The following is a 27,256-nucleotide window of genomic DNA, read 5'->3' on the forward strand; positions in this document are numbered from 1 at the left end:
CGGTGCTCTATCCACTTCGCCACCTAGCTGCCCCATTCTTTTCTAATGAAAAATAAAAAGTGTTTTTTTTTTTTCATAAAGTACATGTGTATGGATAGGGTGTTTGTGTGTGTGTGTGTGTGTGTGTGTGTGTGTGTGTGTGCTTGTGTTAATCATTAACTATTTACCTCCTTTACCCTGGAGCACAGATGCATTGGAAGCAGGGTATAGAAATGCCAGAAGATGAGATAGGGATAGAAATTTTAACTTTAGAGTCATTGTGGATGCTTAAGTGGGAATTAGGTTATAATAGTCATAAGAGTCCAAGTGAGGAAATAATGAGCTACAATGTGTGAAAGGGTATTGGTAGCTAATGTAGCTTCTTTAAATATTTAAGGTCCAGGCCACTTTTGTTTTTCCTTATTTGAGAGTGTTATATTCATCAACTATAGTAAAATAGTTTTCTTGGATTTTCTTGAAGATTAGAGTCAAGTTCAGGAGACATAGAGGGCAGTGGATTGCCATTTGCCAGCTAGGTGATACTGATGAAACCATTCATCTTCTTCAAGTCTCAGTTGCTTCCTCTAGGGAAAGGGGGGGAAGTAGTGATGATAAATCTATAGCAGTGTTTGTGGGAAATGTATTTTTTTATCTGTAAATAAATATAAGCACTATTATCATGAACAATGGAAAAGAAGATCTACCCTTTGGTGAAGTGCCTGCCCACAAAAACTGTTCTGAGAGTTATGAAATTAAAGCACTGAGGATCAGAACATGATAGACAATGGCATAGATAGAGGATAGATGCTTTGACACCCCGGGGCCATTTAAAAATTCAATCTTTACAGATTTGGGGGCTTATGTTAAGGAGCAAAATCTATGTGTATGTGTAATACATTAAACTTTCTGTAAGATGAAAACCAGATAGACTTTAGTCTGTTGAGGATTTCTATGAACCAGAATGATTTCAAGTTGAGGAGTAACATTTTTTTTCTTCTTTAAAAATAAACTTTGTAATAAAAAAATAATATCTTAGTTGGATAAATAAAAATCAAGCTTCTGTTGACTTTAGTATTATTGTTATTTTTTATTTTTGTGGTTTTAATAATTATTATATTTTGATATGATATCCAATGGGACATTAATATAGAAATTATATAATATAACCATCATCTAATACATAGACAAATATATTTTATAGAGGTTTAAAAATAAGGCACTTTCCTCACTCTGGATATAATTAACAAAATAATTATCATCTTCCATTGAAATGGGGAAATTGAGGAATAGAAAAATAGTGACTTCACAAAGTTCCCACAGGCAATAGATACCAGAGCTAGTAATTGAACAAAGATCTTCTTTCCAGGTTCCAAACTCTTTCCATTACTGGGAACTGTCTCATTTTTATCACCAACCATCTCCCTCAAAGGGGAGGTAGACAGACAGACAGAGACAACAGAGACAGAGATATAGATAGAGACAGAGATAGAAAGAGACAGAAAGAACAGTGCTAAGTTCTGGGGAAATGAAAAGAGGCAAAAGACAGTACTTGTTCTCAAGGAGCTTACACTATAATGGGGACACAACATGCCATATATATATATATATATATATGTATATATGTGTATATGTGTATGTGTGTATGTATATATATATATATATATATATGTGTGTGTGTGTGTGTGTGTGTACACAAAAGAAAGCAAGATAAATAGGAAATTATAAAAAGAGGGAAGGCACTGGAATTTAGAGGGGTTGTGGAAAGCTTTCCATAGAAGGTAGGATTTTAGTTGGGACTTAAAGGAACTCAGGAAGTTTAATAGTCAGAGAGTAGGAAGGAGAGGAGAGCATTCCAGGTATGGGAGATAGTTAGAGAGAATGCCTGGAGCCTGGAGATGGATTGTCTTGTTTCTGGAATAGCCAGGGGACCAGTGCCAATAGATCTAAGAGTTAGAAGTTAGTATTGGGAAATAAGATGTAAGGAGACTGGAGAGAGAAAGAGAGAGAGAAGTAGGGGGGAGTAGGGACACCAATGGAGTTGTGACTGTTCATTCTGGTCTGGAAAACAATTGTAAATTGTATGAGAAAAGTCACTAACCTTTTCCTACCCTTTGATTAAAAGATCTCAAGAATGGTCAAGAAATTCAAAGACAGAGAAGACAAGGTCCCAACACCCTCCCCCAAATGTACAGTGTGAGGTGTCTAAAACCAGGAAAACAATATACTCAATAACAACATTAATATTTAAATAAAACACTAAAAAATGTAAAATTCTGATAAGTTACAATGATTAATTTCAGTCTCAAAGAATCAATGATGAAATAATCCTTCCTCCAAGTAAAAGGTTAAGGGAATACAGATGCACTATATTTGGTAGCACATACTATCAGATCCAGTCATATATTTTTTGGTTTTATTTAAATATTTAAAAACTATTTTTAAATACAAAAAGGAGAGTTGAATGAGAAAGGGGCATAATGGGAAAAGACCAATATAAAAACAAAACAGCAGTACACCTTCTTGTTCAAACTTTAACATTTGAACTTTTAAAATGCTTATTTTTGCATCATAATGAATAGTAAATTTACGAAAGTCAGATTTTTATTACTTCCTGAAAATTAAAAAAAATACCCTTTATAAAAAACAAAGGAAACTGAGGAAGACAATGATTATCTTTTAATTCCATTTAAAGAGAACTCTTTCTATCATGGAAATTAATCATGTTTAAACAGAATATTATATTCTATGAAAGCAGAATTTCTATGGTTATAACAAAGTATAAGTATTATATTTCTATTTTATTATAAAAATATCAAGTATATATGTGTATACATACATACAAACAAAATAAACCTGGTAATTTTCCAATTAGCCATTAACTTCCTTAGCACTCCCCAAATTCCTTGTTCTTCAATGATACTTGCCAAATTAGTCATGCCTTCCAAGGTAGGCAGAGTAATAAATCAGCATTTTTATAACCCTGATTCATTCATGGCTCTGTGTTGGTGATGGGAATAATTGAAAGCAGTAAAAGTAAGATAACTGAAGGCATTATTGGAACATTAATTTTAAAATAAGTATGTCACACATCAGGAGGGCAAATCAAGAGGCATGATCCTATTGATATTTAGGAATATATTAACTGTGATAATGATCTTAATTACTTTCTAAATGTCACTTATTCATCATAATCATGTTATATTAGCAAAAAGACTATTTATTATCTTCTGATGGGTCACAGGATTTAGATCAGAAAGGGACCTTAGTGATCTTTAATCCAAACTCCTAATTTTTCAGATGAAGAAATTGATTTCCAAAGAGGTGACTTTCTTTTGAGGTGAGATAATGACATAATTGGCATTCCAATGTTGATCTTCTTACTTCTAGTCTGGTGATGTTTCATGGATACTAACAAAACTATCTTTTTTAAAAAATTGGGGTTATGTTTGGATTTATAAAATTAAATTTATAGATCCCAAGGGGTTAAAGGAAAATATTGGGCAATATTAATCCATACTTATTAAAATAGAAGTGAAAGCTGTGAGTAGCAGAATTCTAAAGACAGTGACATCTGCATGAAAAAGGCAGATACAAGTTTTAAAAATCAGGTTACCTATATAAGATAAATTACAATTCCTTTATCATTAACAGCTTATGGCTTTAATGGTGAAATGCACTGCTTAGGAGGGAACAATTATCTTTCCAGGGAGTTGAGTCTGTTGTAGCACTAATTTTGTCAGTTCCCTTAACAAGAATTATGACTATATAGTAATAGTTCTCTTTACACACACACACACACACACACACACACACACACACACACACACACACACACACACACACACAAGTCCCTACTACACCAGACCCTATGTAGCCCTAATCTCAAAGTCAAAGGGAACACAGAGCACATTTGTCCTCAATCTGAATCTGAATTTAGAATACTCTTTACAACATGCATGCTCCACAAGTAGTTATTCTGCTTCTATTTGAAAACTTCCAAATAGCAGGAACCTACTACTTTTCAAGACAGTTATTTCAATATACTTTTTATTGTTAAGTAGTTTTAAGAAAATTCTGTGAACCAAACTTACTCCATCTTGTAAAAACTGACTCCATTTTGAGATTTATGCCTCATTTTCCTGTAAATTCAACCAGCTTGCTAATCGTGGGAATTGAATGGCATCCTGTTTTACATCCAGGAAAGTCCATCTGCTGACTCCCCACTCCCAACTCCTAAAACTCTCCATTCCCCTCCCAACTCAGAAAGAGCCTAATCTTCCCTTAAATTAAAAAATCAGATTACCTAATCTTATATCCTAGTAATTGCTTTCTTTTAGTGCATAAAAAAAATATCTCTCCCCTGTAATTGGGGTCCAGAGCCTTTCTTAGGGGACCTGGTCTTCTTGTGACTTTCCAATAAATCAGTATGCTCAGAATCTCAAACTTTTGTTTCCTTGGTTATTTCAGATTTCACTCATCACAGTCTTTCCCTTAAATTAAGATGAAATCTGCCTCTCTGTCAGTTTCCAACATTGCTCCTAGTTCTTCCCTCTGGGGCCAACCAGAACAAGCTAATTCTTCTGCTACACATAGCACCAATACATTTCTTCCTAACTATTCTTTTCTACAAGCTATTGTAGATCACTGTAAAGTTTATTTTGGAGCCTCCTCACCATTGTTTCTCCCTCATTTTAAACACTATGCTTCTATTAATGAAGTAGATCATCTTAGATTTTTATTGCCATGTGACACAATTACATCAAATTGAGATCGAAGTAAACCAAAATCCCTGGATATTTTTGTCCCAATAAGTAAATGGATTTCTAACCATAATCTCCCATCCCTGCTCCATTTTGTGTGTAGGCACTTGATTTTTTGAGACCATTTAAAATTCTTTACACTTGTAAGAAGGATTTGCCACACCCTTTCAACCCCAATTAATGAACGAATGATATGTTTTATGCCATCAGACTTTTTTTTTTTTTAAGCACTTGTAGACTATGATTTTCTTCTCCAAACCTCCACTCATACCAGCTCAGGTCCCTAGAGGGGAAGTTGTGTATTTCCTCTCTGGTTTCTAGGGATAGCCATAAGATGTTGAGGGTAGTTTCATGAACCTCCAATAGTATGCTTTCCTCACTGTCAGGTGAAGTTAATTAATTCTCCAGACTTCATTCAATCTTAAAAATGATTTTTACTGGACCAGTCTAACAACAGCCTTTCTTAAGTTAGTACTCTGTGCCAGAAACTTTGCTAAACCTTGGGAATACAAAGAATGGAAACAGTCCCTGTTTTTGGTTCTGGATGGAAACATGTTGCCCACCCCCTCCCCCTGCCCCAGCAGACAATAAATCTTCTTTGACCCATTATCTCAACAGCAAATACAGAGTATAGGTAAATAAAGGAACCAGCTTAGAGAGCACACATGTATATGGGATATTGTGGAGATAGAAACAATAAGATTTGGCAACTTGGGAAAGAGAGATTGAAGAATTAAGAGTGATTTTAATGTTGGCAACTTGAAGGAATCCAAGGAAAGTGGTGTCTTTGAAAGAAATTGGAAAGTTCCCAGTAGGGGTGGAATGGAGAACAAATACAATGAGTTTTATTTTGGGCATGTGGTGCTTGAGATCCCTATAAGATTCCTAGTTCAAAATTCTCAATAGGAAGAAGTATTTAACCAATAATTGTTGTCATTATTATTTAGTACTTAGCACCTTGCCTGGTACATAGTAAGTCTTTAATAAGTATTTATTGAATGACACTGACTGATATCAATAGTTCCCATTTCTATTGTACTTTAAGGTTTACAATTTGTTTTCTTCACAGCAACACGTGATTTTTGGGTAGCATCAGAATTATTATTTCTACTTTATAGATGAAGAAGCAGAAAGTTAGAGACTCTCTGACTTGTCCTAGACCAAACAATTGGAATGTCATTCAAACCTGAAACTGAATCCAGATCTTTTTGAAAAGCCAGACTATTAATATACTACATGATGAAAGGGGTTTTTTGTACATATACCTTGCCTTTATGGTGGGAAGAGTGTAATGGATGGGATGAATAATAATAACTAGCCTTCATATAGCACTTAAAGATTTGCCAAGAGGTATATAAATATTATTTCATTTTGTCCTCACATATTTCTATGAAATGGCTGCTATTAATTTCCCTATTTTTTTGAGAAAACTGAAGCAAATAGAGGGTAGGTAACTTACTCAAGGTCACACAACTACTAAGTGTCTGAGAGAAGATCTGTATTCAAGTCTTCTTGATTCTAGGTCCAGTGTTCTACCCATTGCACCACCTATACTTAGAAATGAAATATTCAGCCATTCCAATAGTTTAGCTGGATTCTGGATATCTACTTATTTGGGGTAGAATGGAGATTATTAAGTATCACAAAATTGACCACAAAGATAAACAAGTATAATGCTACCCAGAGAGGCTTTAAAATGGTCATTGGTCTCAAGTGAGATAATTAAGAACAAGATGGCAATTGGTTAATTGGGGGAATTGAGTCAAATACACTGACTCCATCTTGTGACTCAAATCTAGATCTAGCTGAGTTCCTGTTCTATTCAATTATGAGTCTAGTTCAATTTCTTTCTTGTGAGAAAATTTTATTTGCTTATAGGAATTGTGAAAAAAGTTGATTGCATTTTTGAACCTAGCCCTGCATGTCTAGGAAATGGGATCATCTCTCCCTGCTGCTTAGATACCCTTAACCAAAGACATAGTTATGCTGACCAGAAACATAGTCATATCCAAAGACTGATGTAAGGAGTTTTCTCACAATTATACATCTCAAGCAACTCATATGTCTTATATGAAAACTGGCTCATACTGATCAATCAGTTATTGTTTCCATGTTCCTTTGTTTGTATATAGACATTTAAGGGGTGAAGATAAGATATATCATTTTCTGATTTTAGGGAATCACACATATTTATTCTCTCCCTCTCAATTTAGAAAATCCCTGATCTTTTCTCCAATTAGAAATCATATTACCTAATGTTATATCTTTATCCTGGCTAGCAGTTTTCTTTTCATTTATAAGACTTATTTGATTAATTGCTTTTAATATATAAAAGTCTGTTTACCCCTATATTTGGAATCCAGGCCTAAGATAATGAGGACTTGTCCCAGTTTGTTGGACAATTGCTACACATTGCTTAATAAATTGAAATGTTTAGAAGACCATGCCTTTATTTCCTTAGTCATTTCATCTTTCACCCACCACACAAAGTCCCTCTAACATCCCATGTCTACCATTGATCTTGAAGACCCACTCACATGAAAGAGAGAAATTTGGTCTTTGCCTAAGCATTTTTGTTTTGTGGGACAATGAGGGTTAAGTAATTTGCCTAGGATCACACAGCTATTAAATGTCAAGTGTCTGAGACCAGATTTGAACTCAGGTCCTCCTGAATCCAGGGCCAGTGCTTTATCCACTGTGCCACCTAGCTTCCCCTTTGCTTAAGCATTCTTGCTCAGAACAACATTCATGACCACTAACACAAAATTCTAACAAGCATCAATCTAAGAGATTAGGGAAAGGCAACAAACTTTACCTAAATGTTAAGATCAATGGAATAAATTCACTTAAGGAAACTGCTTTAGGCAGGCTTGCTTACACAGACAGGCTAATTCATGGAACAATGTCAACTTTGAAGTAGGTCTCCAATGTTGGGCTCAATCCTTTGCCCTTGTTTATCCAAGACTTTTATCAGGGAGTGAGGGGTGGACCCAGTTGTTGTTGATGATGTGAACCTAGGAAATAAAGTTAACATATTGGATGATAGAATCCAGAAAAAAGATTTAATGTCTCAGTTGACTATAAGTTTATGGTGTCACTTGCATTATACTACAGTAAAAAAAAGCTATCTTTTTCTAAGGCTACAACAAAAGGTAGCTAGGTGACTCAGTGGATAGAGCATTGGCCCGAAGTCAGGAGGAACTGAGTTCAAATCTCACCTCAGACACTTACTAGCTGTGTGATTCTGGGCAAGTGTCACTTAGCCCCAATTGCCTTAAACACATGGGGCCATCCCCAATTGTAATGATGTGTATCTTGCCCCAGGAACCAGATGACTCTGCAGGAGACAGTGATGTTGGTGACTTTGCACAGCCCTCCCTCACTTAAATCCAATTCACTGCAAGTCATGACATCGCCTCAATCCCATGGTCCTCTTTGAAAATGAAGGACAAACAACAACAGCAACAAAAGAGACATGGTGTCTGGGACGAGAGAAGTGATAGTTATATGAAATTATGCCCTAGTAATAGGACATATGGAGAATTATTTTAAATTCTTGGTGCTATAGTTCAGGAAGGGAACAAAAAACCCTGGAAAATACTCAGAAATGGGAAACCAGGATTATGAAAGATGCCAAAATCATGCCATATAAAATTCAGTAACTCACCATGTTACTGCATAGGCACAAGAGGAATGAAGATGATAATTGTTCCTAAGTAATTAAAAAACTTTCATAGTGAAGGAAAATTAGAGTTGTTTTATTTAACATTAGAGGACAGAAGTTGGGAAAAGAGGTTGAAAATGTTAAAGTGGTCAAATTAGAATTGAAAAAAAAAGATAATCTAATAAGGCTTCTCAACATAAAAGCTTTCCAATATAGTAGGGGACCTAGAAGAGTAATTATTTCCTCCTTCTTTATAGTCTTCAAAGTGAGGCTAGATGATCACATCAAATATGTTATGGTAGATATTACCTTCATATATGGATTTTAGCAGATGGCCATTTTGATACTACTCAAATCTCATATTCTGTGATTGTGTATAATAGGTTTTCTTGGGAAGCTAGTGGGTTCCCACTCACTGAAGGTCCCTCCAAAATCTAACATACAAGCAAGCAAATTATAAGCACCTATTGCTTGTGGATTTATATTAGGTAGAGACTGGAGCAGAAAAGCTCTGATATCACTTAGAGGTTTGATGTTTTGAAAAGTTGTGCATAATAAAAGATATGATGGTCAGGTGGGAGGAATTATTAGAAATACTGGAGGCAACTGCCTTCTTTTGAATTGGGAGGGGGGTGGTGGGGAATTATATGGTTATATGAGAGTTATAAGAGATGTGGTCTTAGAACAAAATCCTGGGAAGTCTGAGATATCCATGAGTCTTGAAAACTAAAATTTCCTCAAATAATGCCTCAACTCCTGTTCATTCATCCAGACCAGGCAGAATTGTGAAAGATGGTTTCTGGAACAAAAACTTTGGGAATGGGTTCAGTTTCAATTTAATGGAAAATTAATAAATGATCCATTTTTATTGAATTAACATTTACTTACACAATCAGGGAGAGATTTTAAGTTTTATTTTAATAAACTTTTTTTTTCTTTTTTGGTGAGGCAATTGGGGTTAAGTGACTTGCCCAGTGTCACACAGCTAGCAAGTGTTAAGTGTCTGAGGCCAGCTTTGAACTCAGGTCCTCCTGAATCCAGGGCTGGTGCTCTATTCACTGTGCCACCTAGCTGCCCCTTAAATAACCTTTTAATTCCCACCCTTTAATTTATTATACTATCTTCCTATAAATGTTCTTTCATTATTTTGTTAAAAATTAAAAAAATAAAACTGCTTATAATTTAGTTAAAATCAATATAGAAAAGGAAGGAAGAAAACAAGGAATGGAGAAACAAAGGAGGGAAAGAAGAAAGTCAGGAAGGAAGAAAGTTGGGCAAGCAGGCAGACAAGAACAAAAGAAACAAAGAATGAAGACTGTATACTTACCTGAAATCATTGGTCCCCTTCCACAAGAGTAAGATAGACCAAATCCAGATTTTCAGGAAAAGTGATGATAGGACCAAATGCAAGGAGAATCCCATGGGTGGAAGAGAAATGGATCATAGTATTATAAATTTAGATTTGGGAGGGACCAGAGACTTATTTTAAAGAAAGGAAAGCTGAGATACCCTCATTTTAGAGATAAGAAAAATAAGACACAGGGAAATCAATTGGCTTTTCCAATGTCCAAGCAACAGAAGTAGATGAATATAGGTTCTTTGATGTTAGAGCTCAAATCATTTCCTTTGTACTATACTGAGATATATGTTATTTAAATTATTGTGGGACCAGGCTGGATTTTCTAGAGTATTACTAAATTATATACTAATGGCTGTTATACCAATTTTGACAGCATTTATTATTAATTAATATCACATATTCTTAAAGTATTGATCATGTATCTCCCTGACTTCACCACTAATCACAGGCTTACAGGCCTAAACAATTACACACCCAGCCAAGAGGGTGAGGAGAGGCCACATGGAGAGTAAAAGAGTAAAGGGAAGAAGAGAGCAAGCCCCCATGGCCCAATCTTTTTATCCTATTTTTGGTAGAGATGGGTTACCATACATTGACATAAGCTAATTGGTTAGCATCATTCAGCTTCATTGATTGACATGACTTGTGAGGTGGTCTAGAGATCAAATCGCAAACATCTAGGTGTGCTTTTTCCCTTAGCTAATCAGAAGAATCAATCTGCATTCCTTTTGTGAAGTTGCCCATGCAGGTTTCTGATGTGAGGGGGAGAGAGTAGCAAAAACTAAAGTCTGTGTTTCTCCCAGAAATCCATTATTAATACTTATTTTCTCACAGATAGCAAGTCCTTATGTGTATGTGTATGCATAACTTAGGAGATAATCCTTTCTCAATTAATATAAGTAGGCTGACAGACAATAGATACACAAGTCATCAATAAACACATTTCAATCCTTTCCAGTTTGGTGAGTCTCACAGCCTTTGACAACCTGTATGCAATGATGAGGCACAGGAGTTGAGCTTTTTATAATATATAAGTAAGGGTCTGGTTTAAAGTCCCTTTTGGTGGTCTGTCTTTGCCCTTTTTCAGACCTTAAGTAGCATAATTTGCATATGGAAAGGTCAAGAATTCCCTGAGCACTTAGAAGAGATATTAAATTTGCTTCCTGGGCAAAGAACTCCTTACTTATTTCCTTGCCCACTTATTGGCAGTGATAAACAAGAGAAATGTGTTAAAATCTGTGGAAATTGAACACTAGAACTATTTATGGATTGGTGGGGAAATATTCAACATCTAAGCTATAACTTGGACTACAGAAACATAAGTTTAGGAAGCATATTAGTTATTTTTTAAATTATTGATATTTTCTCTTTCCTGCACCATAGTATTCTATATAGCACTCCTCTTCTCCCTCCCAGAAAGCCATCACACATGAAAAATAACAAATTGATCAATACAACTTATTAATACATTGAAAAAGTCTGAAAATGTTTATCATGTATAACACTTGTGAAACTTCCACCTCCATGAAGGTGCAGGTTAGAGATATCTTTTATTATCTCTTCATTGGAGTTCAAATTTATTTTTACAATTCTGTTACATTTCCTTTTGATATTAGGGTATATCATTGTTCTTTCTATGTACATTTTTGTAGTTACTGTATAGATTGTTTTCTTGTCTCTGCTGACTTCCCACTGAATCAGTTCATATAAATCTTTCCCATGCTTCTTTGTATTTATCATATGTCATTTCTTACAATACCGTAAAATTCCATTACATTTATGTACCTCAATTTGTTTAACCATGCCCCAGTTGATACACATTTACTTAGTTTCTAATTTTTAGCTATCACAGAAAGTGCTGCTATAAATGTTTTGAAGTGTATGGGGCCTTTTTTTCTTATCAATGGGTTCCTTAAAGTATACACTCATAATAGAATTTCTTGTTCAAAGGGTATGGATATTTTAGTCACTTTATTCATATAACATTAAGACCATACCATTCCACAGCTCAACTAATGATATACTTGTGTGCTTATCCATCTATAACTACTTCAACACTGAATATTGGCATTTTTGGAACCTTGCCAATTGGAAGGATTTAAGAATGAAACTTATGGATGGTTTTGATTTGTATTTCTCTTATTATTAGTGATTTGGAACATTATAATGTGGTTTTGAATACTTTGAAATTCTTCTTTTGAGAACTTTTTGTTCATACCCTTTGACCATTTATCATTTGGGGAATGGCTATTAGTCTTATACATATTTATTAATTATTTATATATCTTGAGTACTAACCCTTTATCAGAGAAATTGGATTCAAAGATTTCTTTTTTACCATTTGCTCACTTCCCTTTTTATACTAGATGCATTAATATTGTCTTACAGAAGCTTTTTAATTTCAAGTTTTCTCTTTTGGCATAAACACAGTATTATGTTCCTTCAGTTAATTTAAACTTTTTTCTTTAAAAAAAAAAGTTGTCCCTGATTCTACTTACTCACTTCCCTTTCACCCTAATCTTCTCTTCTCATGTGATATTCTCCCTTCTCTTCAACTAGTCCTGTCCTTTATTTTTAAAATTGCATTTTTGTGCCCCTTATCAAATAGGATTTCTCCTACTCTCATCATTACCCATTTCTTCTTATTATTCTAGACCATCATTCTCTGATTCATTATTCCTAGAATTATCTAGCTTCTCTCTTTTCTCTATATTCTTCATGCTATCAGAATTTCTAAGGTATTTATGTATGAAAGGGTCTTCCCTTTAGGTGCTTTCTCTGCCATTGTCTTGCAAGGCTTGCTCCATGGACCCCCTTTTCTATTGGCCTCATTCCCAGAAAAATTCCAATTATTATCATTGTTGTGGTTATTGATAAAGAATAAGAGCAGCTAAAATTAATATGTCACATATGTGCTATGCTGAGTTCTTTACCATTATTATTGCATTTGATCCTTAAAACAACCCTGGAAGAAAAATGTTCTTATTATTCCCATCTTACAGAAAAGGATACTGAGGAAAACAGAAGTTAAGTGACTTGCCGAAAGTCAAAGAGCTAGGAAGTGTCTCAAGTCATATTTTAACTGAGGTCTTCCCGACTCTAGGCTTGGCACTGTATCCATTCCATCCACTGTGCACCCAAGTACTGTCCCATTGTTAGGGCCATTACCACCACATCCTTGATTATGCAGCCCAGCACTGATCCTGCATCCTCATTTGTTGACTGTTTCTCTACATTAGTCTGGAAATCTGTTCCCTGTGTCCCTGCTCTGACCCCCTCCAGGTATTAGTTAGTCCCAGAGTTTTCAACTTTCCCACTGGACTCCACTAACAAGTAGACTTTTCAAGTACCAAATCCTCCAGACCTCATCCAGTGCAAGATCCTCATTTCCCTTCACCACCTATTTCTCTTCACTAATAGAAACATTCATTAGTGTAACTCTTTCCCACCTTTAAGAGAAGGGCTCCCTGGGGGACAGCTAGGTGGTGCAGTGGATAAAGCACTGGCCCTGGATTCAGGAGGACCTAAATTCAAATCTGGCCTCAGACAGTTGACACTTACTAGCTGTGTGACCTTGGGCAAGTCACTTAACCCCAATTGCCTCATCAAAAAAAAAAAAAAGAGAGAGAGAGAAGGGCTCCTTCCTCTCTCCTTTCCAGTCCTAACCCTCTCCTCCTCACCCACTACCCTACAGATTCTTCTTTTTCTGAGACCACAAAGGGCACCCTCCCCTCATTGCTAGCTTTTGACATGACCTTTGCAAATCATTCACTCAACTCTATCTCCCTACTTCCCTCCCCTCTCCTCTTTACTTTCCCTTCTATGTTGTAATATAGTCCCACAAAAGAAGCGTTCACCTATTGGAAAGGTATCTCATGTCCTCTCCATAATATCTTCATCTGAACTGTTGTTATTTCTACCAGATTTCTACCTTTAACCAATCTCTTTGTGTACATTTTAGAAAGAAATCTCTTACTATACTCCTTGTTAACATTCTCATAATTAATGTTCTTATACATTTAGTCATTCCACTGCATGTCTGTTGTTTGGGGTGTAGGAGAGGCAAATAATCCCTTAATTTGCTGGTAGTGTGGGGGAAGGGTAGCAAATGAGCTTAGGGTCAATCAGTGAACATCAATTTCTGGGTCTGGGGGGTGGGTTTCACCTTCTTTTGCATTTTGACCACACTTGCTTTGTCTTTGGTGCCTTATTCTATTTTAGAGTTTTAAGATATTAAGAGGACTAGAGAAAATGGCTAGTCAGCCATGTTGTGGCTCATATGACACTGAAGTCTCCCTTTTGGTTAGTTCTTAAAAGCTATGTTGAGGTTTTGGCCAAGGGCTCCCAACTTCATGTTGGGAAAAAAAAATGTTTTATAGTGAGCATATTTTCTGTCTTTGATTTGAACTGATTATATTATTTATCTGATTATTGAAAGATCAACATATTGGGGGAAGTCCATGAACTATATTTTGGGGATTGCTGAATGACAAAATAACAATCCTGTGCCACAGAATACCTTAAGCCTAAAGTAGTTGTCTGGGTGATAGCCCAGTGATAATACAGCACCAAAATCTATTTAAAGAATCTCAATATTTTGTTAGCCAATCACTGAAGACCTCTGGAGATTTGGGACACACTGGTAACAAAAGGTTTTGTTCTCTCTATCTCTAATGTCTCCTTTTTCTAATCTATCCTATGAACCAGTGGTGTCTACATGGGTCCCAAATCCCCTGGAGGGTCATGGTCCAGAGGTTGGGAGATAAGTTAAATCACACCTTCACTGTGAAAGGCAAACATTGGCTGACCTTATATCTAACACAACCAACCATACAACATAATTTTTCACCTCAACACCTCCCTCTTCAACAACTTCTTACCCTCCTACTATACAAGGTCCCATCCATCTCAAGCTCTAAGGGCAATTAAAATCTAACTACTACCCTGGCACTCACAGCACTAGCCAAATAGATTCCAGTAATTAAAGTTTCTTCTCCCCTCTCTAATCCATCTTCTATATAGATGCAAAAGTAATGTTTTTAAAGTGTTGGTCAGACCACATTAATACTCTGGTCAAGAAATTCTGGCTTATTACTTACTCTAGAATCAAATATTATTATACTTTTATTATTTTTAGATATTTTTGCAAAAGTTTTAAAATATACATAATTATTTTTAAATATTGTGTACAGGGTGTTCCAAAAGTCTTAAACCAGTATAAAGATTAAATCTGTAATAATACTTTTAGAAGACCTTGTATATATAATTTATAAATAACCAAATATCTATTTGTTCTTCAAAATGGTTAATTTGTTCACAAATGTTTTTTGTTTGTTTGTTTGTTTTAAGCTATAGAGTATAATACAAGTCTCAGATGTCTACTTTAAACAACTACCATCGAAATTTTCCATGAGGAACTGTTACTCCCCTTCTCAAAAACCTTTGGTAACTCCTCAGAGTCTCCAGGATAAAATTCAAACTAATCAGCCTGGGATTTAAAGTCCTCCAAATTCTGTCTGTAAGTTGTTTTTACAGTTTCATATCACATAACTCCCCTTCATACTGTAAAAAATATTTTAACTAACTGGGCCTAATCTGTGGACTCCTGACTTGCTGGCTATCTCACTGCTATTAATTGCCCAAGCCAGTCTGTTAGGGCTATTAAAAAATTCCCACAACTGCTTCTCCCAAATTGATAAGCAAAGATCCTCTTTAACAGCAAAGGATTTATTTAGATGAATAAACTCAGGGATAAAGGCAACAAAAGAAGTAGGATAACAAAATTAAAATTCAACCTGTGAATTTCTGCCCCAGAACTCTCCACTTTCTCTTTTAATTCTCTCTCCTGCCACCTCTTGTGCTTACTGTTTGCTGTGCCTGTGAATTTCTTAGTGTCCCCCACTCTCTGTCCCATCTCTCAGTCTCCTTCTCTCTACCTTCCAACTGAAAAGTCCTTTCTCCATACTGTTGAGAACCCCCAGAGTCTCTGTACCAATCAACCTTCTTCTAGCATGCCCCCTCACTGAAAAGCCCCCTTCTCATCTCCCTACATCTCTTTTTATTTACCTCCTCTCTCAGATGAAACTCCGGCTGCACGCCCCCCCCCCTCCCCGGGGCTGTGGCAGAGGCCTTGTGCTGTGCACCGGGAGCTTGGGGTTGAGCAAAGCAAGTTCTGGTGCCCCTCTGGTTTTTTGTGTGCATCTCCACTGTGCGCACAGCTGTGCTGTGCCACGCCCAAGGCCCGGGGTTCATGTCCAGGCAGCTTAGCCTAGCTCAGAGGCCCCGTACAGCTGAAACTGAGGGGGAGGGGCAGTTCAGCTCAGGGAGCCTGAGGCTAATTTTAATACCTACAATACATTCTAAATTTCCTTCAAACTGGAGAGTTATTCACCAACCTTGGCATTCCAACTGCTGCCTCCATGAATTTGTACATCATCTCCTATTTCTAAACTGCCCTCCACCATATTTCTTTCATTTCAATCTTAACCTTCATCAAAAACCAGATCAGACACCAAAACCTAAGTGAAGGTTTCCCTTATCCCTATATTTCTCAGAATTCTCTTTCTTCAAGTTTTCTTTGGGCACTTTGTTTCACTTGGAAAACCTTCCCTCTCTAGTTGCATTATACTAATGTGAATATTTTGTGTCTTGTAAGGAAAACATAAGCTTTTTGAGTGAAGGATGATTTTATCTTATCTTTGTAGCCCATCTCAATTTGTTGCACAGTCAATATTTATTATTGGTTGGTGAATTTTATATTTGTAAGGATTTCAGGGTCCTCAGTACACAGCTAAATAAACAAACAAATAAAAAAACTGACAGGTTAAATCTTCTGAGTTGCCCTGCTAAAATAAGGCCTCCAATAACTGCCAAATTTCCCCTTCCCCCTCAAGAGGAGTTAATATCAACTAGCCTTCAATTCCCCACAATTCACCACCAGTTCCAAATTTTGACCTGCACACCAGATTCTCATTCCACTCTCCCCACCATCCAATGCTTGATTCTGTTTGACTCAATTAATAACTCTATATAATTCCAGCAGATTTGATACTGGTTTTGGTATCTTTCTTGTTTTAATACCCATTATTTACAGGTAGTCCAATAGGACTTGATCTTCTCTAATTGTCTTTTTTATTATGAACATTTCCCCTCAGAGAAACTTGGTTGTTTTACTCTCTCTCTCTCTCTTTTTCTGCAGAATCCAGGCCATTCCTTGTACTGTACTTTGGGATCTCAATCCTCAATCTCAAAGCATTAAGATACATATCTCTGAGTCATAGTTTTGTTTTGTTTTTAATCTGTAAAATGTAAATGACATGAATTTCATTTCCTACCTACCAGAGTTATTTTGAGGAAATTTATCATATTTGTTTGTAGTTGTTCAGTAGTTCAGTCAAGTCTGACTCTTTGTGACCCCCTATGAGGATATTTTTTAACAAAGATATTGGAGTGGTTTACTATTTCATTCTCCAGTTTATTAAACATACAGCACTGCCAGTGAGATAATTTTCTTCCCATATAAAGGGAAAAGTTAAGACAAATGATTAGAAAATAATACAATATTGTATTCATAGCTGTAGCTATCTCTACTGGAATTCCCAGGGATAAGCCAAGATTAGAGATGAACTGCTTAGTTTAAGGATTCATTCTCCAAAGTGCATATACTTCCTTTTAGGACCTGAATTTCCTTTACTTTTCAGTTAGATTGACATAAAGCAGCTATGAGTCATGAACTGAGTATGTGCGATGGTACCAGCAGTTGAACATATGGAAAAAGTTGCCTCTGGGGTCTTAGAAGCAGCAGCAGCAGACCTTGAGGCATTGTCTGTCTCCAAGAAAGCTGCTCCTTGGATGGTGAAGAAAAATCTCTTGTGTTTTCCAGCTGTCACTGGCCAGGGGGCATTACATCCTTGAATATGGGGGACAGCATGGGGACTCCTAGGGCTCTGAACCACTGGAAGCCCCAGGAGGAAGCCATTCTGTGTCTTCTGGATAATCCTGCAGGGTTTAATATTTCCTGGTGATTAATCGACAGCTTCACTGATACCATCTGTTTATATGCAGGGTAGTAGGTAGGAAAGGGGAAAAAAAAACACAACCCACAAACATGGCTAGGAGTTAACAAGATGGCTCCTTTTCTGGGACTAGCCCCATTTCTCTTTCCCCTTTCCAATTAAAATATCAGAAAGAAGCTCTCTATTAGGTATGATATCAGTCCTTTTCCCACAACAAGAGAGTGCCATATTTAGGATGCTGATAGTAACCCAAGACTTGGGAGAGTTGATTTTGTTTTTTAGTGTCTTATTCCTACTTCTCTCACCACATACCAGAATGCTACTCTGTGGGGAGGAGTTAGTCCTTCCTGGAGAGCCCACCCCAAATGGAGAAGTAAGATGATATGCATGAAAGCAATGAATTATTTCCTCACTATAATAGGAACCAGGCCTATTTAGTGGTATAGGGAGTCTCTAGTGAAAACAAACAAACAAACCAAAAATCAAAACCCAAAAAACCTCATCTAATGATATCACCTGTCTATTTGATAAACCTGGTGACTCCCTATTACCTCCATGATCAAATAAAAATTCTTTTTGGTATTCAGAGGGTCTGCAAACTGGCTCCTTCCTATCTTTCCAGTCTTCTTACACCTCAAGGTCCAACATGTACTTTCTGTTCCAGTGACATTTGCCCTCTTTCTTTCTTTCTTTCTTTCTTTCTTTCTTTCTTTCTTTCTTTCTTTCTTTCTTTCTTTCTTTCTTTCTTTCTTTCTTTCTTTTTTTTAGTGAGGCAAATGGGGTTAAGTGACTTGCCCAGGGTCACATAGCTAGTAATTGTTAAGTGTCTAAGGCCAGATTTAAACTCAGGTACTCCTGACTCCAGGGCTGGTGCTCTATCCACTGCGCCATCTAGCTGCCCCTGCCCTCTTTCAAACATAACATTTTGTCCCAAATGCCTGGAATGATCTATCTCCTCATCTCTTTTTCCTAGATTGTCTGGTTCCCTTCACATCTCCAGTCAAGCCTCACTTTCTACAAGAAGACTTTCTCAGTCCCCTTTCATCTTCCCTATGAGACTACCTTCAATTTATCCTGTATATACATACAATATTTATGAGAGTTGTTTCCCCATTACACCATGGACTCTTTGAGAGGAGGGCCTGTCTTTTGCTTTTCTTTCAATCTGCACTGCTCAGTGCAGGCACATAACAGGCACCTAAATGTTAGCTGAATGATGAAACTCCATCTACTTATGCACATGATATTTAAAATTTGTTTGAAACTTGGCAAGCCATATAAGTGTTCTGTGCCTCAGTTAGCTTAGCTATAAAATGTAAATGCATCTGTACTACTTTGCTTTTCAATGCTTCATACCAAAACCACTTTATAATCCTTTAATTTTTCTAGAAATATATCTTTAGGGGGCAGCTAGATGGCACAGTGGGTAAAGCACTGGCCCTGGATTCAGGGGGACCTAAGTTCAAATCTGGCCTCAGACACTACACACTCATTAGTTGTGTGAGCCTGGACAAATCACTTAACTCTCATTGCCCCATACCCCCAAAATAAATTTTAAAAAGCATAAATATATCTTTATCCCCATTTTTTCCTTCCTCTCCACCTCCTCCTCCTCCATCTCTTCCTCTTTCCTCACTTTTTTCTTCTTCTCTTTCCCCTTCTGCTTCTCCTCATATTCCTTCCAGTACTCAGTACTCATGAAAATGCATTTTATAAATGATTAGATACTCAATGCATCAAGACCACTTTACTTACATTTTCTTTTTAAAGACAAAGTCCTACATAAACATTTTCATTGAGATTTTCATTTAAATGTGACATAAATGTCCACATGTATTTAATCAATCTTCCTTTTGGAACTGTGAGAACTGGAATGACACCCCCTGCTGGCAGGGACATTGTGAGCTCTGGCCTAAAAAGAAACCTTGTGACTTTAATGTCTGGAAGTGACCTTTTCTGGGGTTTTAAAGGTCAGATTGGCGTCAGAAAGTGATGTTTGCCACCCGTGGGTCCTGTCAATCAGAGCTACCAACCAATTAGCTTGGAGCTGTGTGTGTGTGTGTGGGGGGTGGTGGTGGGTGACCCTGTTTCCTGTTTCACAGGAGGTTTCTCAGAGGAGTGAGGCCTTGCGTTTCAGGACCGTAACTTGGTGGCAGTGACAGGCAGAATAGGGAGAACTTCACATGGACTGTTAGGGAAAGGCAAGTTTTTCTCTCTGGCTATAGCGAATAGATCTAAACTAGGATTTTCCATGCTATAAGGAATCTGTTCTCAATCTCTCTCTCTCTCTTCACTAACTTTTAATACACTTTACTAAATACTTAAAAGTATAAACTCTTGCTAAAGCTTCTAATTTAAGGTGACCAATCATTAGATTTTAGACATCACAGGTAGAATTTTAGCCCTTCCAAAACTTGAAGACACCTGGCAATCTGTATAAAACCTGAAAGACTTCAATTCTTAGCATATCACCCCAGATTCAGATATGTTGGATGTCAGAAAGCATAGTTTAAAGGTTAATCATTTTTTTTTCAATTTGTCATGGGGCGCAGAGCACCCCAGAATTTCTCTGGGGCACACCGAGGAATCTTCTCCTTGAGAAACTAAACCAGAGGACAGATAACGCCTAGAGGAACCAAATCGGACTGAGCTAGCTTGGGATTCCTACCCTTCATTCTGGTCTCCCTTATCCTGGGGAGATAAGTTTGGGTGTGGCTTCGGCCTTTGTGTTCTGAGGAGGGATCCATAGCCACCCCTCACCCAATTCCTTTAGTCACTACCAGTGGGGGATGGTCCTCCACTGCTCACCCAATTCCCCCAGCTACCACCAGTGGGGGATGGTCCTCTCTCACTAAAGGAACTTTTCACGGGCAGATGGTCCACCCCCATCAGTCATCTATAAAAGTACCTTCTGGTCTCCTGTTCAAGGAGATTTGGTACCTCTGAGCCATGTGCTTTATGCCAAATCTCCCCATGAAAAGTCTAAGGATTTCTTTCATGGTTTCCCTCCCCCCACCCTTCCCTTCCCTTGTTCCTAAATAAACTATCACCTTGTTCTAACTAAGTTTTGTGTGCAAGAGGGTGTAATTCTTTAAAGAGGAATTCCCAAGAACCCCAACCCCAACTCGTACCCCATTTTCCCACTATATCAAATTCATGAGAATGTCATGTGGGTACCTACCCAAAATACTGAATACATTTCTCCCTTTGAGATGATTTTGAGGCACTGTACAATATCAGAATATTAGGTATATTTGAATTGTGATTTCCTAGCTTTGAAATTCTTGACCAATTTCTTAGTATAAGGTCATAGATTTGAGTTGAAAATCCCCATTAAGGGACTAGAATATAACTAAGATTTATAAAGTCTGGTATTTAAAATGCTATTTCTTTACCCTAATCCTGAGAAGTAGGAAGTGCAAGAACAACTTTCACAATTTTAAAGATGAAGAAACTGAAAGTCACAAAGGTTGTATAACAAATCCAATGTTGCTTTGTTAGTATTGTTGAATATTAAAATATAGTTTTTGTATCTACCTGTCTTCTACAAAGAGATCAGAGAAATAATTTTTATTCTCTCCCAAAAAATTAATAAACATATCAGAGAAATTATAATACCTTGTAATGTCTCCTACAAAACCAGATCAGAGACATGACACCTGTCCTCCTACGAAACAGATCACAGATAGACAGAAAAACATAATATCAATTTAATACTTTGTCCCAAGAAGAAATATAACACACAACATGATCATGTGGAGACTTCCCTCCTAAGAGAGAAGCTCAGAGGACTCCCCATTTCTGAAGGTATATATGGTTTTAGTCCACTCATTACAGGGCATTGTCAGTTTCAATTATATGATACAGAAATCAACCCAGAAACAAAAAGCAGTTTAACAATTTTAGTTATAACAAGTATGGAGGGAATGTAGAAGCATCATGATAAGACTACAGGATTCCAAAAAAGGGTTTGGCAAAGATGAGGACACCCAGATGTTATCATAAGATAGGGACTTACTATCTCGAGGGAAAAGAAATCACTAAGTAGGGTCTTTTATCTGATAGCTATTTGGGTTCAGGTTTGGAGTTCAGTTGAAGGACATTTTGCTCCTATTAACCCAGGGTTTCATAAAAAATTCTTTTGGATAATAAGGTAGCTCCGTCAAATCCAGGTGATCCATATATTCATTTAATAGTATGTGGTGGAGTTGGACTAAGCCATAAATAATCGATTTTCAAGACATGCCAAATCAAGTGGCATATATCCTTTAGCTTTTTTGCTCATCCTCTATCTACTGCATGAGGCAACCTCCAAAGGTTGTATTAGTAGAGTACAATGTCTCACTGGCTGTACAATGTTGGAAAGCCTTTGAATATCAGCCGGAGCCCCTAAACTGAAGGCTTTGTGCTTAAGAGTCTGAAGGAAAGCCAAGTTAAATACATGACCAGAGGAGAAGGGTACAGGGGCATACAATCATTAAACTACCTCCTAAGGTGTGGAAAGGAAGAGATCTTCAAGAGTATAGGGAATGTGTGAACAGACAAAATCACAGATCTTTTCAAACATTGCAGTCATAAATAGAAAGGAATTAATTAGTTCCACAATCTCACACACTTGTCTGTCTTAATTATATAGAAAAAGTGTAATTGCTTTTAGAGCCAATAAAGTGGGACCGTGGAGGGAATTTCATCCTTGCAGGTTTCAATCTACTCATTTTTCAGATTACCAAATGTATTCTTTTTAAGAGATTATACTGTTTCACACTTGGATGCATTAAAAAATAGAAGTTATTGTCCTATAATGTATCTGCCCTTAAGTCTCTCATCATTTCTTAATGTTTATACATTTAGTTTGCAATAATCATTGGGCAGCTGGAAAAGCATTGGAGAAAGATTTTCCTGGTGGATGTTTACAGCCCTTGCCCCTCCCAGCCTCCTTCTCCTGGAAATGAAAACACTTGGTTAGGAGTTCTAAAGGAACATTTGCATTGTAGATTTCCTCTTAACATTTGCAGTGAAAATAACAACAGACAACTCATTCCCTAATGTTCCCATTACCCAGTGTTTCCATAAAATTAATTAGAAAGGAATTAATATTGTATATCCTCCACTTAGAGGATCTGAATTCTTCTAGTGCATGGACATGAAGCCACTACAAACTATATTTATTCTTATCATAGGGAAGCTAAGTCCTGGTCTGGTTACTTGTGCAAACTTGAACAAACCAAATCACTATTTTGAAAGTCAGGTTACCATCAGCAAAATGGGAATAATCAGGTTCTCTACTGATTTCATATGGTGTATTTGGAGATCAGAAGAGGCAGAAAAGGGAAATCTCTGTGTTAGTCATAAAGTCTTATATAAATGTAAATAATCACATTCAAAAGTCACCCCAGATTTATTTAACCCCTGATTATTTGATAAGTATTGTGCTATGAAATAGAAAACTACAAAGTTAGAAAATAAATAGGAAAGATGTTTAAAACAATGAAAGTAAATAGGGATATGGGACCAACAAAAGAGATAATCTGAAAAATGGAATTGGATGGATTTAGTAATAAAAATAATTATGTTGGCCTTTTTGGTGGTACAGTGGATAGAGCCCCTGCCTGGAATCAGGAAAACCTCAGTTCAAATTCAGCCTCACACACTCATTAGATGTGTGACCCTGGACAAGTCACTTAGCCTATATTTGTCTAAGTATCCTCATCTCCAAAAGGAGGGTAATAATAGCATATACCTCTTGGGTTATTGTGAGGATTGAATGAGATAATAATAATTTTAAAGTGCTCAGCACAGTCCCTATGGTAAGCACTATATAAATGTTAGCTATCATTTTCATTTTTATCACAGTGGATAGAGTGTTGGGCCTAGAGTCAGGAAGAAATGAGTTCAAGTCTGGACTGAGATGCCTACAAGATATGTGACCCTGCTAAAGTCATTTAACCTCTTTGCCTCAGTTTCTGCATCAGTAAAATAGGGATAATAATAGAAACCATCTCTCAGGGTTGTTGGGAAGATCAAATGAGATAATATTTGTAAAATGCTTAGCACAGTGCAAAATGATTGCAATTGTTGTTGCTATTATTAAAGCCAAATAAATGAACACATTGTCAGTAACTAGTCTAGTTTGAATTGTTTTTCCAGTAATAGGAAGAAGTTTCTAAAATCACAAGATTTAATCTAGAAAGAACTTTAGAGAAATAAATAATCCAAGACTCATTTTTTAGATCAGGAAATCCTGAAATGGAAATGACTTGGCCAGGATCATGCAGCTAGTAAGGAAAATAACTTGAATTAAAACACAGGATTTTTTTAACAACAACAACACCAACAAAGATACAAAGTGTGACAGAAATTGCCAAAAGATTCATTGATGGGTACTGATGCCAATCAAAAACAATTGATATGAAGAATTATATATTCAGAGAATAGACCCAAAGTACAAAAAACAAAAACACAACAAACCAGTGTGCCCAAAGGAGTAGTCTTATGCTGCCTTATATAGGGTTTGGTTACAAAGGAAGAATGGTTACAATAGCATTTTACAAAAGGCAGAAGAGGAAAGTAAAGATTTACACATCAAACAACAGATAGCAGAAGGGAAAGCTCCAAATCAGGTAAAATAATAAACTGGTGAATAAACACTGGGGATATAGCTAGAATTTACAGACTAACCATGAACACTGGATCTATAACTAGTTATGTGACATTCTTGTGTTATGTAAATAGAAGCAATAAAGCTGATCCAGAAATTCTCTTATTACTAACTAGTTAATCATCTGAGCTAAATTTTGATATCTCAGTAAAATTCTATTGGCTTTATTTACTTTTGTAAACTACCAGAAATTCTCAAGTTATAGCACAGATTCTATCCTTAAAGAGTATACACACCTGTGTATAAGTAGATATATATGTGTGTTTATATATATATATATATATATATATATATACATATACACATATATGCATATACACATTCATGTACATATAAATACACATATATGTATGTATACACATATATACATATATTGTATAATGCCTACAAATGTTAGGGCATTACAGTGTCCAAACAAGGGCAAAGCTTCTCTGATATAAGGGAGAATGTGATAATACTAATTGCCATTTATTATAATCATCTTAAGATTCATCAATCCATGGAGGTAACTCAGACCTCTCCAAGGCTTTCTGGAAGAAGTATCTTACAAGCAGAAAATATTTCAAGTTCTTTTGTTTTGATATGTGTCCATTGTCCAAGGCCTTATTAATTTGAGAGTGATTTTTAACCAGATTTCTAGAGAGGTGTGATTTTTAAAAAAAAAAAATTAATTCACCACAGTAATATTAAAAAAAAAACCTTCTAAGTTTTAGAGGGACATAATGGAAAAAATTCTAATAAATAAATGATTCTTCAACAATCAAATTAGATGATGTAAATAAAGCACCCAGTTTATACCTTAATGTACTATATAAAAAGTCAACTGTTATTATTACAAAATAATTATCTCTTCAACATTCATTTCAAACATTTTATAGCAAATAATGATTCAAGTATTATTGCTAAATTTTTAAAAATCATTTTTTAATTCTTCAAGAATATATAATTGTGGGGGCAGCTAGATGGCACAGTGGTTATAGCACCGATCCTGGATTCAGGAGTACCTGAGTTCAAATCTGGCCTCAGACACTTGACACTTACTAGCTGTGTGACCCTGGGCAAGTCACTTAACTCCCATTGCCTGCAAAAAACAAACAAACAAAACAAAAACAAAAACAAAAAACAAAAAAAGAATATATAATTGTCTTGGTATGAGTACTCCTGTAAACCATGGAAACTGCAATACCTCTAGATCCTCAAAGACGGTCTTCAAAAAACGTATGCTGGAAAATTCAGAATCTAGTGGAAAACCATTTGTGGCATTTTTTGGATAGTAGCTAGACTGAAATTCTGTTAACATACATGCACATTGTACCTCTGGGCTTTGGCCTATATGGAAAGTCTTTTCCATTTGGCAAGAAATATTTCCCATAACAAAATTGTTTTTTAAAGCATATGATATAGTCAGATCAGACCCAAAGTTGACCAATCCTTTTTTTTTCTTTTTCTTAGTAGTCAACTTGTTATCATGATAGGAACTTAATAAACTTATAAATAAATAAAAGGTGATCACACTTTTATTTTTTTCCAAACACTCTTCAACTACCTTCATTCCATGAAATGGTTCCTGTCAAGTACCTAGATCTTCTGTTCCCCCCTTTCTAATGATAATCTCTACTCTCCATTAGTTACACTTAAGTATACATATCATGCCAGTCACAGTGCTCTCTCTCTCTCTCACAAGAGCATAGTGTATAGAGGGCTCATCTAGGAAGCGAAAAGAGCTATCCTCAAGAAGGACTTGTATGAACATTTAGGTGACACAGTAGATAAAGCACTTCGTCTGGAATCAAGAAGACCTGAATTAAAATTTGACCTCAAGAAACTAGTTGTGCTACCTTTGGTAAATAACTGAATTGCTGTCTGTCTCACTTTACATAATTGTGAAATGCAGATAATAAAAGCACCTACCTGACATGGTAGGCAGTGAGGTGGCACAGTGAATAGAGTGTACCTAGAGTCAGGAAGACTCATCTTCATGAGTTCAAATCTGGTCTTAGACAGTTACTAACTGTATGACTGTGGGCAAGTCATTTATCCCTGTTTGGCTTAGTTTCTCATCTGTATAATAAACTGGAGAAGGAAATTGCAAACCACTCTAGAATCTTTGTGAAGAGAACCCCAAATGAGGTCACAGAGTCAGACATGACCGAAATGATGAATCAACAACACCCCACAGGGTTATTGTGAAGATCAAATGAGGTGATATGTATACTGTGCTAATCCTAGTGCCTGCCACATAGTAGGGACTACAAAATGTTGATGATTATTGTCTCTGACTTGTATTGGATATGTGACTCATGGTATATCATTTAAACCCAAATGACCCCAGGCAACTCTATAAGATTATGAATTGCTGATCTACATTGGTGGAGAGGGTTTCCTTACTGGGAATACTCTCATAAATATTAAATCAGGCCCTGGTCCAAAAAGAAATGTAAAAATAAATAAGTTATATTGTGAGACTATAATGAATGATCTCACAGGCAGCCATTAGAAAGTCTGGAAGAACTCAGAGAACATGTTAGCTGAAAATATTCTCTCTCTTCTCAATTGTTTTTCTGGATTGCAATGTTTAGATTTTTCCTTTATCTCCATCACTTTATATCTTAAATTCTAGTCGTCTATGTATCTGCACTATTCCTTCCTTGCTGTTTTTAAGTGCTAAATATACAAAATAAGTGCTGACGTTGTTCAATATGTCAATGGAATTAAAATGAATTGTCAAGTGTTGAGCTATCACTGATCTTATGACACAAAGTCTTTCCTGCTCAGCCATTTGGTGTTTTCTATGCTGAAGGCCATAAAAAGCTTAGGGCC

Source organism: Dromiciops gliroides, chromosome 2 (genome assembly GCF_019393635.1).
Source record: "Dromiciops gliroides isolate mDroGli1 chromosome 2, mDroGli1.pri, whole genome shotgun sequence".
NCBI lineage: Eukaryota > Metazoa > Chordata > Mammalia > Microbiotheria > Microbiotheriidae > Dromiciops > Dromiciops gliroides.